Here is a 15,317-nt window from a genome sequence, read left to right as displayed (position 1 = left end):
CAAGTGTGGCTCGGGTTAGGGTTGGCCACTGGGCCACTTTGACAGGTGGGCCCAGGGGCAATTTTGACATTTCACATTTTTTTAACAAATACAGAAACTTTGAAAATACATAATAAATGTTTAACAACTCTAAAAAAATAATTAAAAATATGAAAACCACTCAGTATAAAAAACTCTATCATAATAAAATATAAAATAGAGTTTTTGAGACCAAACAGGAATAAGTTCAAAATTGGTGATTTAAATAATCATTTAAATCACACATTCTATTTTCAATAATGAAAATTAAGTCCATAAACTCTTTTGGACTCTAAAAACACCTTGACAACATTTCAAGGTTGTATTTTGCCCTAAATAGAGTATCCCCAAATCATTCTTAGTATTAAACCTCTCACATGAAATATAACGACATCGGAAGGGGGGAACAAACCCTAAAACTGGAATCATGCATCAATGCTTCTTTAACCATTGCCCTTATCGGACAATGATGCTATTTTTCAGCAACAGAGGACAAGGGTCAGTCCACACCATCCAACTGCAACACTTTGTAGTGTTCAGGCAAGTTCATCACTTGCTCATGCCATTTGAGTATTTTGATCAAATTACTTGCAAAGTACTATGTTTATCACTATTGCATAAAAACCAAAACCAGTATTTTCATAACTATGAATATGACTAAGTGGTGGGCAATGGAACCATGGATTGTGTGGATATGGTGGAGGTTCCATTGCAAAGGTTTATATCCATCTAGGATTAAACAACAAATGTCGTCCAGTGATTCTTGTGCCGTAAAACTCGTGTTAACCATAAGATCTGGAATGGGACGGACTAGTCAATCGTATTTCCACCTCTTGTACATCAACGGATGCGCTTACCGTAGCAGTTGTATCTTGCGGAGCAACTTGAGGGTGGGGATCCCACTCTAATTCCTCACGGTTATGCTGTGCATACCGTAGCAGTTGCGGCTTGCGGAACAACTTGAGGGTGGGGATCCCACTCTAATTCCCCACGGTAATGTGGTCTATGATGGGTTGCAGCTACCAGCGAAGGAGTTTGGTTCGATCCCAGACTGTCGTCGTGGTCGGGGTCCATCCTTAATTGGAGTAAGAGGACCGGCGAGGACCCAGGGTCGGGGTTTGCAACAATGGGTGGGTGTGCGAGGTAGCGAAGGAATATGATTGGCTATGACCTTATACCGGGCCTCACACCGAAGGAAGTGTGGACGGGAAAGCTGCCCGGTTGGCACCAAGGTTAAGATCTCTTATGGGTAAAGCAGCACAACTCTGCAGAGTGTAAAGAACCGTGATCTGTCACTCCCTGTTCCGGGATTTGGAACTGCGAACGCTGCCGGAAAGGAACTCCATGAAGTTCTAGTAAACCGGTGAAGGCTGACGGACATAGTTCTTTGAAATAAAAGCAACCTCTTGAAGAAATGTTTATCAAAACTTGCATTGGTATTAGACTTTCTGGTCTAATATCGTAGCTAGTGCATTAAACACCTCTTTTCTATAATGAACTTGTTGAGTACGCTCGTACTCATACCACTCTTAAATCCCATGCTTAGATTGCCTGAACCGTCTGGAGGAGGACAACGACAACCCTGAAGGAGCCGAGATCATCGGCTATGAAGAACCAGACCTCTCTGGAGGTGTTGAAGGCGTAGACTACCTTATAGTCTACGGAACCGGGGAGGCTTCCGGAGGAGATCAAGTTTAGAATCACCGAGTAGTAGTAATATCCGAGCAGTGCGAACTCTTAGTACTTAGCTGCTCGAGGGAATAAATGTACCACCTAGTAAGACTCTTGTATTATAAGTTAAGTTGGGTTCGCCTCGAACCCAGGAGTATTCCTCTTAGGACCCAAGAGGAGCTCCGAGATGATATGTACATTATGCTTGTAATAATAAATGAATGAGTTATGGACCTGCTATGTTCTGTTGTACTACTCTGAGGGATGTAATATTTGCGGAATGGTACTTCGTGAATGTTATATCAACGACTTGGCATACTACAACATGCAGTGGTATGCAGGGTCACCACAGTTGGTATCAGAGCAAAAGCTTTGACCTTAGGTTGGAACCTAGTAAATGGGACAGAACGTTAGGAGTCAAATAGGATTAGTAAAGAATTCTCTAAAAATATGGTGTATATTCACTTGAGAATAAAACAATCATATCTTTTAGTGCGATAATTCTTTATTATCTCTATTATGATGCATTATTACTAATATTATATATTCTTTCTATTCTACAGCCAACAATGGCAAGTTCACGTCCGGGACGAAACGTGAAAGTGGTGGACTCAACACTGAGTGAATATGATGGAGGGCTCGCAGATATTTTGCGTGCCATGTTACTTGAATTTGGGTGTGATCCCCAGATCCAAGTAAAGAAATACTGGTTCTACGATGGACCAGTATTGGCCAAGTGTAGGGTGGGATTAAGACTTCCTGAATCCCTAGGATTGAGTATAGTAATGCCAGCAGGGGAAGCCAGAACTATCCAAACAGCCTACCACATTGCAGTCATGAGAGCCATTACTGATATTAGGGAACATAAGACGAAAGAGCTTATTGGTTCCGAATTTAGCCACATTCCACACCTAGAGGAGGAAGATGACCCTATGCTTAATCACTTCAAGTATGCAAAATGCAAACCAGCAGAAGCCGCTAAGTACATGGACAATAGTCGTAACCTACTATCATTGTTCTTTCAGTTGAACCGACACTTGTCGGGGGCAATTGATACAATGTTAGAAGAGTTCACTAAGCCCAATGAGGAGGCGAAAGGGAAGGAACCAGTGGAGGATGAGATTCACACACCAGTTTATTCAGCTGGTGATTACATTAGTATTGACCATCCTGAACAACAAACCACGCCAATTACACCTAGGTATTTCCCTAGCAGTTCCCACGGAGGATATGAGGGTGGAGAGGAATCTGGGAACCATCAGCGTTCCGAGACTCCTATAGAAAACTCAACAGGTTGGCGTTGGGGGTCAGACACAGGAAACTCCGGCGATCCAGTCGGAGATAATGCAGAGATGAATGAGGACGCCACAAACCAGTTCCAGAACAATCAGTATAATAGGGGGGATTATGAGGAGTATCCTATACTGATTGAGTCGGATACTGATGGTGGTAATACCTATGGTGGAGTCATCGGAGAGTACACCCGCTAGGTGGACTATGATGCATTGAATAATCAGTTCATGACCACAGATTTTTCTCTGGGATCATCTTCTGATTTTGATTACCAGCCGACGGGGAGACCTTATGTTCCAGGTTTTGTCAGGAGGACTACACGTTCGACCGGATGGAAGCCTGGAATGTACCGGGAGTGAAGCACGACTAGTGACCACCAAAGGAGGCGAGACTACAATACATTAGTACCACATGTATTGTAGTATGTAATATTTTGTAGAAATTTGTACATATACTTCAATAAGTGAGTTTGCATACTCACAACGTCACTGAGTATTGTAATAAGACCACTTATGTATGTATATACACGGTATATGTTTTGTATGATTTGGATTTGCTTCTTGATTTCCATTGCGTGACTAGTTCTGTGCACAAAGTTGAGCTCAGAAAACTTGCGCATGGAGTAACTATGAGTACCACTTTGTGTTGCAGAACTAGGGGGAATATGTCGGGACCGGTAGGTGAGGAGAGTGAAGCGCAGCGTATGGAGCGTGAAGCCAAGCAGAAGGAGGGGGCTGATGAAGCAGCCAGAAATCAGTTTCCACCACCACCACCACCCATGACGCAGTAGAACTTCCTCCAATACATGCAAATGTTGGAGGAAAGGCAACGGATAACATTGGAGCAGCAGAACAAGTTCTTCCAGGAGCTGCTGCAACAGAACAGGGTGGAGAGGCCCGAAAACCAGGGAGTCACCTTGTCAGACTTCCAGAATACAAAGCATATATCCTTTGCATACGCGCCCGAGCCTATGGACGCGGAGGATTGGCTGATGGATACTGAGCGAAAGCTCAACACTGTGGGATGCAACGACATGGAGAAGGTTCGTTATGCAACACACTTGTTGTGTGAACCTGCCGCATCATGGTGGGATAATATAGTAGCCGTTTACCCGGCTGAGATGGTATTCACCTGGGAGGAGTTTAAGCGGAAGTTCAGGAAATCCAATGTCCCTGAGAGCATAGTGGAGTTAAAGCGTCGAGAATTTGAAAGTCTCGAGCAGAAGGATAAGGCCATCCTGACTTATGTCAGGGAGTTTTCAAAGCTGTCCCGGTATGCTGTTGAGGAGGTCAACACCGAGGACAAGAAGAAGAGGTTCTTGCGGGGATTAAGTCCCCAGTTCAAAGTTCAGCTCAGGATGATGAGAGCGATTGAATTCCAAGAGTTGGTGGATGCAGCCATCACTCTTGAAGATGACTTTAAACAGCTGCAGGAGGAGAAAAGGAAGAAGGCCAAATTTGAGCCTAAAAAGTATGTCAGCAACAAGCCTAATACTGGCTTGAGTTTCAAACCAAGGTACAACAACAACAACAACAACAACAACAACAGGAGGAATCAGGGATTCCAAACCACAAACCAGGTCATCTGCCGCATCTGCGGATTTAAAGGACATGCCTCGAAGGATTGTCGTAAACCCAGAATCATTTGCTTCGGGTGTCGTCAAGAGGGGCACATGATGAAGGATTGCCCCAATAAGAAGAATGGAGGAGGTCAATCTGCAGGAGGAGGAAGCCGAGGAGGAAACACCGGAGGGAGCTGGAAGAACAAGAAGCCCTTCGGAAAATTAAACTGCACCAGCTTGGAGGAGGTGGTTAAGTCCGATCAGGCAGTGATAAGTACGCTCCAGATACTTACTCATCCTGACAAAGTACTTTTTTATACTGGTGCAACTACATCATTCATTTCTCAACAATTCATCATCAAACATGGGATTAGTTGCACTAAGTTAGATAAAACCATCACCATACTTTCTGCGGGGGGAACAATAGTAGTAACCCATACCAAACAAAAACAAGTCATCATGATCAATAAATGCGCGTTTGACGCAGACCTGTTCATTTTACCGATGAAGGACATTGATGTCATTCTTGGTATGAACTGGTTAGAAGCTAACGGAGCATTGATCGACTGTGTGAATAAGACTGTGTCTTTGAAAAGCCCCGATGGAAGTAGAATGATCTACCAAGGAGACAAGCATACACAGATTGAAGTCGAGCTACAGATGAATAGCATGAAGGAGGTAAAGTTGGAAGATATACCTGTAGTAAATGAATTCCAGGATGTGTTTCCTAAGGAATTACCGGGAATGCCACCAGATAGGGAGATAGAATTTACTATCGACCTAATACCAGGCACAGCTCCGATTGCTAAAGCACCATATAAGATGGGGCCTAAGGAGTTGAAAGAACTTAAGGAGCAATTAGATGACTTGGAACAGAAAGGATTCATACAGGAGAGTATTTCACCATGGGGATCACCTGTTATCTTCGTGGATAAAAGAGATGGAGGTAGAAGGATGTGCGGAGATTACATGAATTTGAACAATGTTACTATCAAGAACAAGTACCCACTTCCTAGAATACAAGATCTATTTGATCAAGTTAGAGGCGCGGGAGTCTTTTCCAAAATTGATCTAAGGTCCGGTTATCATCAGATTAAGATCAAGAAGGAAGACGTTCCGAAAACAGCCTTTGTCTCAAGGTATGGACATCATGAATACCTTGTAGTACCTTTTGGATTAACCAATGCCCCAGCAATCTTCATGAATCTTATGAATAAGATCTTCATGCCATATTTAGACAAGTTTGTCATCGTATTCATTGATGATATCTTGATATATTCCAAGAACAAAGCTGAACATGCTGAACATCTGAGGTTAGTGTTGCAAACACTCAGAGAACATCAACTCTATGCCAAATTCAGCAAGTGTGAATTTTGGCTAGATCAAGTAGAATTTCTTGGTCATGTTATTAGCAAAGATGGAATAGCTGTTAAACCGAGCAAGGTAGCAGCAATTTTAGATTGGGAAGCACCCAAGACTGTCAAAGAAATTCGTGGATTCCTAGGAATGGCAGGATACTACCGGAGGTTCATTGAAGGATTCTCCAAGATAGCAGGACCAATGACAAAGCTATTAAGGAAGAACACACCATTTGTGTGGACTGAGGAGTGTGAGAAGAGTTTTCAAACTCTAAAAGAGAAACTCACCACAGCACCGGTGTTAGCAGTTCCGGAAGTTGGCAAGGATTACACCGTGTACTGTGACGCATCCAAACATGGATTGGGTTGCGTACTCATGCAGGATCGGAAGGTGATATCTTATGGATCAAGGCAACTCAGACCTCATGAAGTGAACTATCCAACACATGATTTAGAATTAGCAGCATTTGTATTTGCACTCAAAACTTGGAGACATTTTCTCTATGGAGCCAAGTGTGAGCTCTATACGGATCATAAGAGTCTCAAGTACTTCTTTACTCAGAAGGAGCTCAATATGAGGCAGAAAAGATGGCTAGAACTAATCAAGGATTATGATTTGACCATCAATTATACTCCAGGAAAGGCTAATGTTGTAGTAGATGCCTTGAGTAGGAAGAGCACTGGAGGAGTGGAACAAGAGCTATCACCGGAGTTGAGGAAGGAAATAAGTCAAGCTCAAATACAACTTTGGGAGAAAGAAGCTCATGAAGGACTATCGGCTTTACAAGTGGCTGATGAGCTAAATGTTAACCTCAAGAATGAGATAATGATGGGTCAATTGGATGATCCATTCATCGTAGAGGAGATGAGAAGGATAGATGAGGGTAGACCATCAGAATTCCACCGAGGAGAGTCGGGATCATTATGGTTTCAGAAGAGGATTTGCGTTCCGGATATTGCTGAGATCAAGGAAGTAATACTCCGGGAAGCCCATCAAACACCATATTCCATACATCCAGGGAGTACAAAGATGTACATGGATCTCAAGGAGTTATTCTGGTGGAATAATACGAAGAGAGAAATAGCACAATACGTGGCGGAATGCCATACCTGCCAAAGAGTGAAGGCTGAACATCAGAGTCCGGCAGGAAAGTTACAACCTTTACCAATCCCAGAATGGAAATGGGAGGAGATAGGAATGGATTTCATCACCGGACTACCCATGACAAATAAAAAGAAGGATATGATATGGGTAATCGTGGACCGGTTGATGAAGAGTGCACACTTCTTAGCAGTAAATCAGCAAGATAAAGGAGAAAACCTCATCGATCTTTACATCAAAGAGATCGTGAGTAAACATGGAGTGCCCAAGAAGATCGTGTCAGATCGAGGATCCGTGTTCACGTCAGCATTTTGGAATCAATTACATGAAGCTTTAGGACCTAATTTGGACTATAGTACCGCCTATCATCCTCAGACAGGTGGACAAACTGAGAGAACTAACCAGATCCTAGAGGATATGCTTAGGGCTTGTGCCTTAGACTTCGGAGGATCATGGGAGGAGCACTTGCCACTAGCAGAGTTTTCATACAACAATAGCTATCAAAGCAGCATCAAGATGGCACCGTTCGAAGCTCTGTATGGCAGGAAGTGTAGATCACCGATATGCTAGTATGAAGCTGGAGCAAGCAAAGAGTTTAATCCTGATTATGTCAAAGAAAAGCAACAAATCATCGACATTATCAGAGACAGGCTTAAGATAGCCCAGAGTCGACAGAAGAGTTATGCCGATCAGAAGAGAAGGACATGGGAGCCACAAGTTGGAGACATGGTATATCTCAAGGTGAGCCCGATGAAAGGACTTCAGAGATTTGGAGTAAAGGGAAAGTTAAGCCCTAGATACATCGGACCTTTCAAGATTTTGAGTCAGAATCGAGGGTTAGCCTTTGAATTGGAACTACCGGGAAGGTTAGCTCAAGTTCACAATGTATTCCATGTGTCGCAACTCAAGAAATGCTTAAAGACCCCAGATGAGCCAGTATCACATGATGAGCTCGAGTTACGACCAGATTTGACTTACATTGAGAAGGCAGCAAAGATTCTCGAGGAAAACTGGAAACAACTCAGGAATCGAGCTATTAAGTACTGCAAGATACAATGGAAACATCACCCCGAGAGGGAAGCCACCTGGGAAAAGGAAGAAGACCTGAAGAAAACATACCCCGAACTCTTCAGGTATTACAACCACAACTTCGGGACGAAGTTTTCTTTAAGGGGGAAAGGCTGTAATGTCCCAGGTTTAGAGACGATCGAGGGGTAGATTTTAGAAAGGGATGTGCATTGCATCGTAAATTCCGGGGAAATTTCGCGTTTTTAAAACAAAACTGCATCAAAGGGGGACAAGTTTCTCTCTCGACACCTCACAAGGTTAGGGTTTCGAGAGTGCGACAAATTTGATTCTCACCTAACTAAATTAGGGTTTTGAGAAAAGAGGAGAGTATTGCATTATAACTTAAGTTGCATGATTGAATTCAATTTTAAGTTGCATGATTGAATTCAAACATAAAGAGGAATTTGAATTTCAAATTCAAACATTAAACAAATAACCCATAATTCAATTATGAGGAAATACATTAAGTAAATAATCCACATTATGAACAACACAAATAATAAGTAAAGCTCATTAGAGAAAACCTTGAGCTTTATTGATTAACACACATTATACAATGTCTTTACAATATTCACAAATGAAATAAAGGAATATTACAACATATTACAAGAATTGGACAAACATAGAAAAAGAAAAGAAAAGAATATTACAGTTTAATGATCTATCCTAAGACTACAAGCTAAACTTCATTTAGTCTTGTGCTTGATGATCTACATGACCATTGGATCATCACCTTAAACCCTGCACACAAATACAACAAAAACCAGTTATGCCAAGTGGCATAGCCACTTGGCAGGTTAGCAAAAACAATGTAATGGAGAGGATATGATCAAAGATCAGCCGAGCTGATCCATTCCAGAGCTCAAGTAGCACACACACACACACACACAGGCAGCACACAAAGCCTGTGTGCATGCTAAACAGCACACCAGGTGCTGCATGCACTCCACACACACATAGCCAGGGGAGGAGCACCAGCACAGCATGGCTGTCGACCAAAGAGGCATGGAGAGGGCCAGTATAAAACCTTTTCACAGCCAGAAACCCTAGCAGCTCATCGGCAGAATCTCCACAGGGTAAGTTCACAAGAACACCAGAACACAAGAACACAAGAACAGATTGAACAGCCACTGTTGTTCAACATATCTTCACAACCACAGAACTGAATCAAGTCATCAGCAAGCCACTAGGAGGAGCAGGGCAAGCACAGAACTCAACCAGAAGCCAAACCTCTACACCAACAATTAATTCTAGGAGCTGGAGAGAGGTATACCAAGAACAACATGAGCAAGCGATTGTTTTGCTCATAAATAAGCATCTGCATATGTCACAGAAGCCAAAAAGGGTAGAATACCCAGTTTGTATCATCATCTGGCTACTAAGCTACTTGGTGCAAGCAAACTGAAGATCAGCCAGAAGGAAAAATCACCAAGGGAACATTGGTATGTCAGTCTGGTGACATTACCAGAGAAATCCAACATGGATTAATCCCTAACTAGCCATCCTAAATTCACCTAGCACCACACAGCTAGTTACACCATAAGATTAAAGACATTTACATGTCTATTTTGTTTCAACATCAAAAGCTATTGGCAATCCAACAAAAGGATCACCCAGATAGCATGAGAGAGTCACAACAACAGCCACAGTAAAAGGGGAGCCACCCTTGGTCAGCACAAAGGCTGCCAGGGTCACATCAACCCTAAGCCAGCACAAGAAACCACACATCATTATCCATTTGGATTCAGTAGAGGGCTAGGGTACACAACTGAATGTTGGCATCCATCTAGCCCTGTCACAGTTAATAGGATGATCACAACTGCAAAGCAGCTCACATCACTTATCTATTTCAGTAAATCCAGGCAATAAAGATAAGTGAGCAACACCAATAACCAAAGCACCAGGGCCTTGCAGATGATCCAATGGATCATTGCAAGCCACCGCTGCTGCTTAAGTAAGCACCAGCACACATCAGGACCAGTCTGTGTGATACACACACACCACAGATTGAATAAAAATGAAGCACTGAAACAATACAACAACTTCTACAAGCAACTGATGATCATATGATCATCAGAAGCTTGCTAGAGCATGCCAGGGCATGCTAGGGCATCACTGGCATCAACACAGGAATCATATAGATTAAAGAACCACAGTTAAACAACAATTGAATCACAGACAATTTCATAAACCATTTTTATGATTGTATCCAGAAGCATATCATCAAGGAATTGATGTATATGGACAACAATTGAGCAAGGCCGAGCCTACCATGAGCCAACAACCTTTAATCATCACCCAAGTAGCACTGGTACTTGCTAAACAGCAAGAATCACTCACAGTAGTGAACCAAGGGAGCCAGAGCATAGCACAGCACAAGCAAGCACGCAACAGCAATGGCTGGAGATGCTCAGATGAGCATCTATACAGATAGTAGCATGTATAACCACAAGGGTGAGCAGAGACAGGAAACAAAGGAGGCATACGCCACAGTAAGATTTGCACACGCGCATAGACTAGGGCAAGCATGACAGCAGCAGCACAGCAAATAGCATAAGCAAAGCAGTAGCACAAGCACAGCAGCTTGCAGCCATGGCGCGTGTAGGCAACAGCACACGCATGGCACAGCAGCAGTAGCAGCACAGCATCACGGCAAGCACAAGCAGCAGAGCACATAGAGGTAGAGCAGCAGCACAAGCAATGGCCATGGCCAGTAGAGCACAGCACAACATCTCCATGGGGAGAGGCAGGCCAATAATCAGAGCATGGCACAGAGGAGGAGGAAGAGAGGGGAAGACGGAGGCGCACTAACCTGGAACAGCGCCACAGCGTCACCATGGCGGTACAGCGGCACAGCCTGGCCACGGCAGCGCCAAGCCATGGCCAAGCCAGGCGGTCGCCGAGGCGCAGGGGCTCCAGCGCAACCACGGTGGGGCACACGACCACGCCACGGCGCCAGGATCGTCGGCAATGACGAGATCGCCGCGGAACCCCACGGCCTTGTCGCAGAGGTGTTGGGGGAGAGCGGTAACGGCGAGGAAACACAGATCGGCGCGGACCGATCGGTGCGCCGTCGTGCGGCCGTTCGATTGCGACCGATCTCGCCGGCGGGGATGGCCGGTGGCGGCCGGAGTAATTCGGCGACGGCGCAGGCGACCACGGCGTCGCGAGAGAGAGACGAGAGGTAGGGTTTCGCGAGGAAGAGGAGAAGGGGTCGGTGCGACCGACCGAGCCCAAGTGTGGCTCGGGTTAGGGTTGGCCACTGGGCCACTTTGACATGTGGGCCCAGGGGCAATTTTGACATTTCACATTTTTTTAACAAATACAGAAACTTTGAAAATACATAATAAATGTTTAACAACTCTAAAAAAATAATTAAAAATATGAAAACCACTCAGTATAAAAAACTCTATCATAATAAAATATAAAATAGAGTTTTTGAGACCAAACAGGAATAAGTCCAAAATTGGTGATTTAAATAATCATTTAAAACACACATTCTATTTTCAATAATGAAAATTAAGTCCATAAACTCTTTTGGACTCTAAAAACACCTTGACAACATTTCAAGGTTGTATTTTGCCCTAAATAGAGTATCCCCAAATCATTCTTAGTATTAAACCTCTCACATGAAATATAACGACATCGGAAGGGGGGAACAAACCCTAAAACTGGAATCATGCATCAATGCTTCTTTAACCATTGCCCTTATCGGACAATGATGCTATTTTTCAGCAACAGAAGACAAGGGTCAGTCCACACCATCCAACTGCAACACTTTAAAGTGTTCAGGCAAGTTCATCACTTGCTCATGCCATTTGAGTATTTTTATCAAATTACTTGCAAAGTACTATGTTTATCACTATTGCATAAAAACCAAAACCATTATTTTCATAACTATGAATATGGCTATGTGGTGGGCAATGGAACCATGGATTGTGTGGATATGGTGGAGGTTCCATTGCAAAGGTTTATATCCATCTAGGATTAAACAACAAATGTCGTCCAGTGATTCTTGTGCCGTAAAACTCGTGTTAACCATAAGATCTGGAATGGGACGGACTAGTCAATCGTATTTCCACCTCTTGTACATCAACGGATGGGCTTACCGTAGCAGTTGTATCTTGCGGAGCAACTTGAGGGTGGGGATCCCACTCTAATTCCTCACGGTTATGCTGTGCATACCGTAGCAGTTGCGGCTTGCGGAACAACTTGAGGGTGGGGATCCCACTCTAATTCCCCACGGTAATGTGGTCTATGATGGGTTGCAGCTACCGGCGAAGGAGTTTGGTTCGATCTCAGACTGTCGTCGTGGTCAGGGTCCATCCTTAATTGGAGTAAGAGGACCGGCGAGGACCCAGGGTCGGGGTTTGCAACAATGGGTGGGTGTGCGAGGTAGCGGAGGAATATGATTGGCTATGACCTTATACCGGGCCTCACACCGAAGGAAGTGTGGACGGGAAAGCTGCCCGGTTGGCACCAAGGTTAAGATCTCTTATGGGTAAAGCAGCACACCTTTGCAGAGTGTAAAGAACCGTGACCTGTCACTCCCTGTTCCGCGATTTGGAACTGCGAACGCTGCCGGAAAGGAACTCCATGAAGTTCTAGTAAACCGGTGAAGGCTGACGGACATAGTTCTTTGAAATAAAAGCAACCTCTTGAAGAAATGTTTATCAAAACTTTCATTGGTATTAGACTTTCTGGTCTAATATCGTAGCTAGTGCATTAAACACCTCTTTTCTATAATGAACTTGTTGAGTACGCTCGTACTCATACCACTCTTAAATCCCATGCTTAGATTGCCTGAACCGTCTGGAGGAGGACAACGACAACCCTGAAGGAGCCGAGATCATCGGCTATGAAGAACCAGACCTCTCTGGAGGTGTTGAAGGCGTAGACTACCTTATAGTCTACGGAACCGGGGAGGCTTCCGGAGGAGATCAAGTCTAGAATCACCGAGTAGTAGTAATATCCGAGCAGTGCGAACTCTTAGTACTTAGCTGCTCGAGGGAATAAATGTACCACTTAGTAAGACTCTTGTATTATAAGTTAAGTTGGGTTCGCCTCGAACCCAGGAGTATTCCTCTTAGGACCCAAGAGGAGCTCCGAGATGATATGTACATTATGCTTGTAATAATAAATGAATGAGTTATGGACCTGCTATGTTCTATTGTACTACTCTGAGGGATGTAATATTTGCGGAATGGTACTTTGTGAATGTTATATCAACGACTGGCATACTACAACATGCAGTGGTATGCAGGGTCACCACATGCACCAACATCTCGTCTTCGCTATCCATCGCGGGAATCCGACGAACACCTTGCGGGGAGGGCGGTTGTGCGGTGGTGGCGATGACCTGCTGTTTCGGTCAAAACAGCAGCAGCTGGTCGTGGGCTAGCGGCGGTGTCGATGGACGACCGTTCCTGGACAGGCGGCTGTGTCTATTGCAAGCAAGGGGCTCGACAGCGACGGTGGTGATGGTGATCTAGAGGGGTGGGAGTCGGCACTGGCGTGGGTGGGGGTGGGGAAAGAGGTGCGTCTGGCTGCCAGGCGGAGCCCACACATGGTTTCTGACGTGCTACGAGACGCCGGCGCATCCGATCCGCGCCCTTTGCGAAGGGCCACACGGGGTTTTCGGTGCTTCTATTGGGCTCGAAAAGTAGTCGGCGTTTTTTGGGGCGCCCCAGTGTGAACCCATTTTGACTACCAGCCTCAAAAAATTATCAAAATTGTTATGGAACGCCTCGGTGGAAATGCTCTTATGACCCTACTTGTAAAATGTAAATCCACGGCTGACTGTCAGTAAAGCTCTTGGTCCTTCGGGACCGTATACCCTCTTTAAAAAAATCACCAGATCCTTGAAGCGCCACGCCGGTCGGCTGGTGTTGCCTCCGGCCTCCGCCCGCGACTACAGTTTCCTGAATCTGACAGACACACCCGCACGAACGTTCCAGCAATAATCGTCATTCCGGCACGCATGTGCCGCCATGTGCTGATGCGCGCGCGTCGCCAATGGGCGGCGGCCGTCGATCTCCTTTCCTTTTCCGTCGACCCGGCCGGTCACCTCGCCGTCCGTCCCAATATCAGGGGACGTCCCATCACATGGTCGAGCTGTTCGCGCTGGCGCTCGTCGGCGTTGTAATCACCAGTCGCATTCTTCTCCTTTCGGTTGAGCTCGTGTCGGGCACCACTCGCCCCGATTCCTCCCAATCGCGACGGCTCCCCGACGAGCGCGCCCGTCTCAGCTGAGACTACCGCTCTGCAGATAACCTCATCCAAACCTGCAACTGGCAGTGCCTGCCTTGTGGATGGTGATGTAAACGCTACCGGGTTACTATATTAATCTACAGTAATAATCTTCATTCACAGATTTATGCCATGTGCATTTCTGCCAGTTTTGTACAGGGAGAACAAGAGGCCGGAACGGCATCATGGCCTGCGCTTCGCGGGCTCACTGGCACAAGTGGCGGGAGCCCAAGTTCACAAGTTGCACAAGTGACGCAATGCCATGCTGTCTGTGATGAGCTCCAGCCGCTCAAGTCCCCCCCAATCCCTCGTAATCGTTTCAAAAAAAAAAGTCCCTCCTAATCAACATAGACAGGGAATTAACCGAACAAAGCCCGAGGGTGAGGCAATTACGGCTCAGGTAACATGCGCATTTTCCCCTAAAAAAAAGGTAACATGCGCATTTTCCCCTAAAAAAAAGGTAACATGCGCATTTTCCCCTAAAAAAAAGGTAACATGCGCATTCGCGTTTTCTAAAGCTTGGTCACAGAGCTGGCTCATAGCCATAGGTGATAGGTGGGACCCAGATAGTAAGTATTCTCATAATCATGGTACTATTATCTTTTATGTCTAATAAACTATTAAATATAAAAAACTCATTTCATTGTAGGAGCAAGTATGCAACACAAACAATGTACCAAGTAGGACCAAATCAACGCACAGATCTCCTTCTACTCGAGCTCGACATGCTCAGTCTTCACACGGCGGACGGCGGCCTGCCAGTGGAACTCCTCCTAGGCGCGCACCTAGTGGACAACCCATCGTGCGTCCTCCTCCTTGAGCCGCGGTGCCTCAACAACCTCCCGCACTGAGATCCGGAGGAGGTTCTAGACAGCTGCCGACTTGACTTCCTCGTTGTCGATGAAGTCCACGTCCTCGACGATCTTGAATGGAATGGTCGGCATACATGGACCAATCATCGTCGAAGGGGGTGGAGGAGGGGGCAATGACAAAATAG

The sequence above is a fragment of the Lolium perenne genome, chromosome 6, assembly GCF_019359855.2.
Source record: "Lolium perenne isolate Kyuss_39 chromosome 6, Kyuss_2.0, whole genome shotgun sequence".
NCBI classification, from domain to species: Eukaryota; Viridiplantae; Streptophyta; class Magnoliopsida; order Poales; family Poaceae; genus Lolium; species Lolium perenne.
This window is presented reverse-complemented; position numbering follows the sequence as displayed.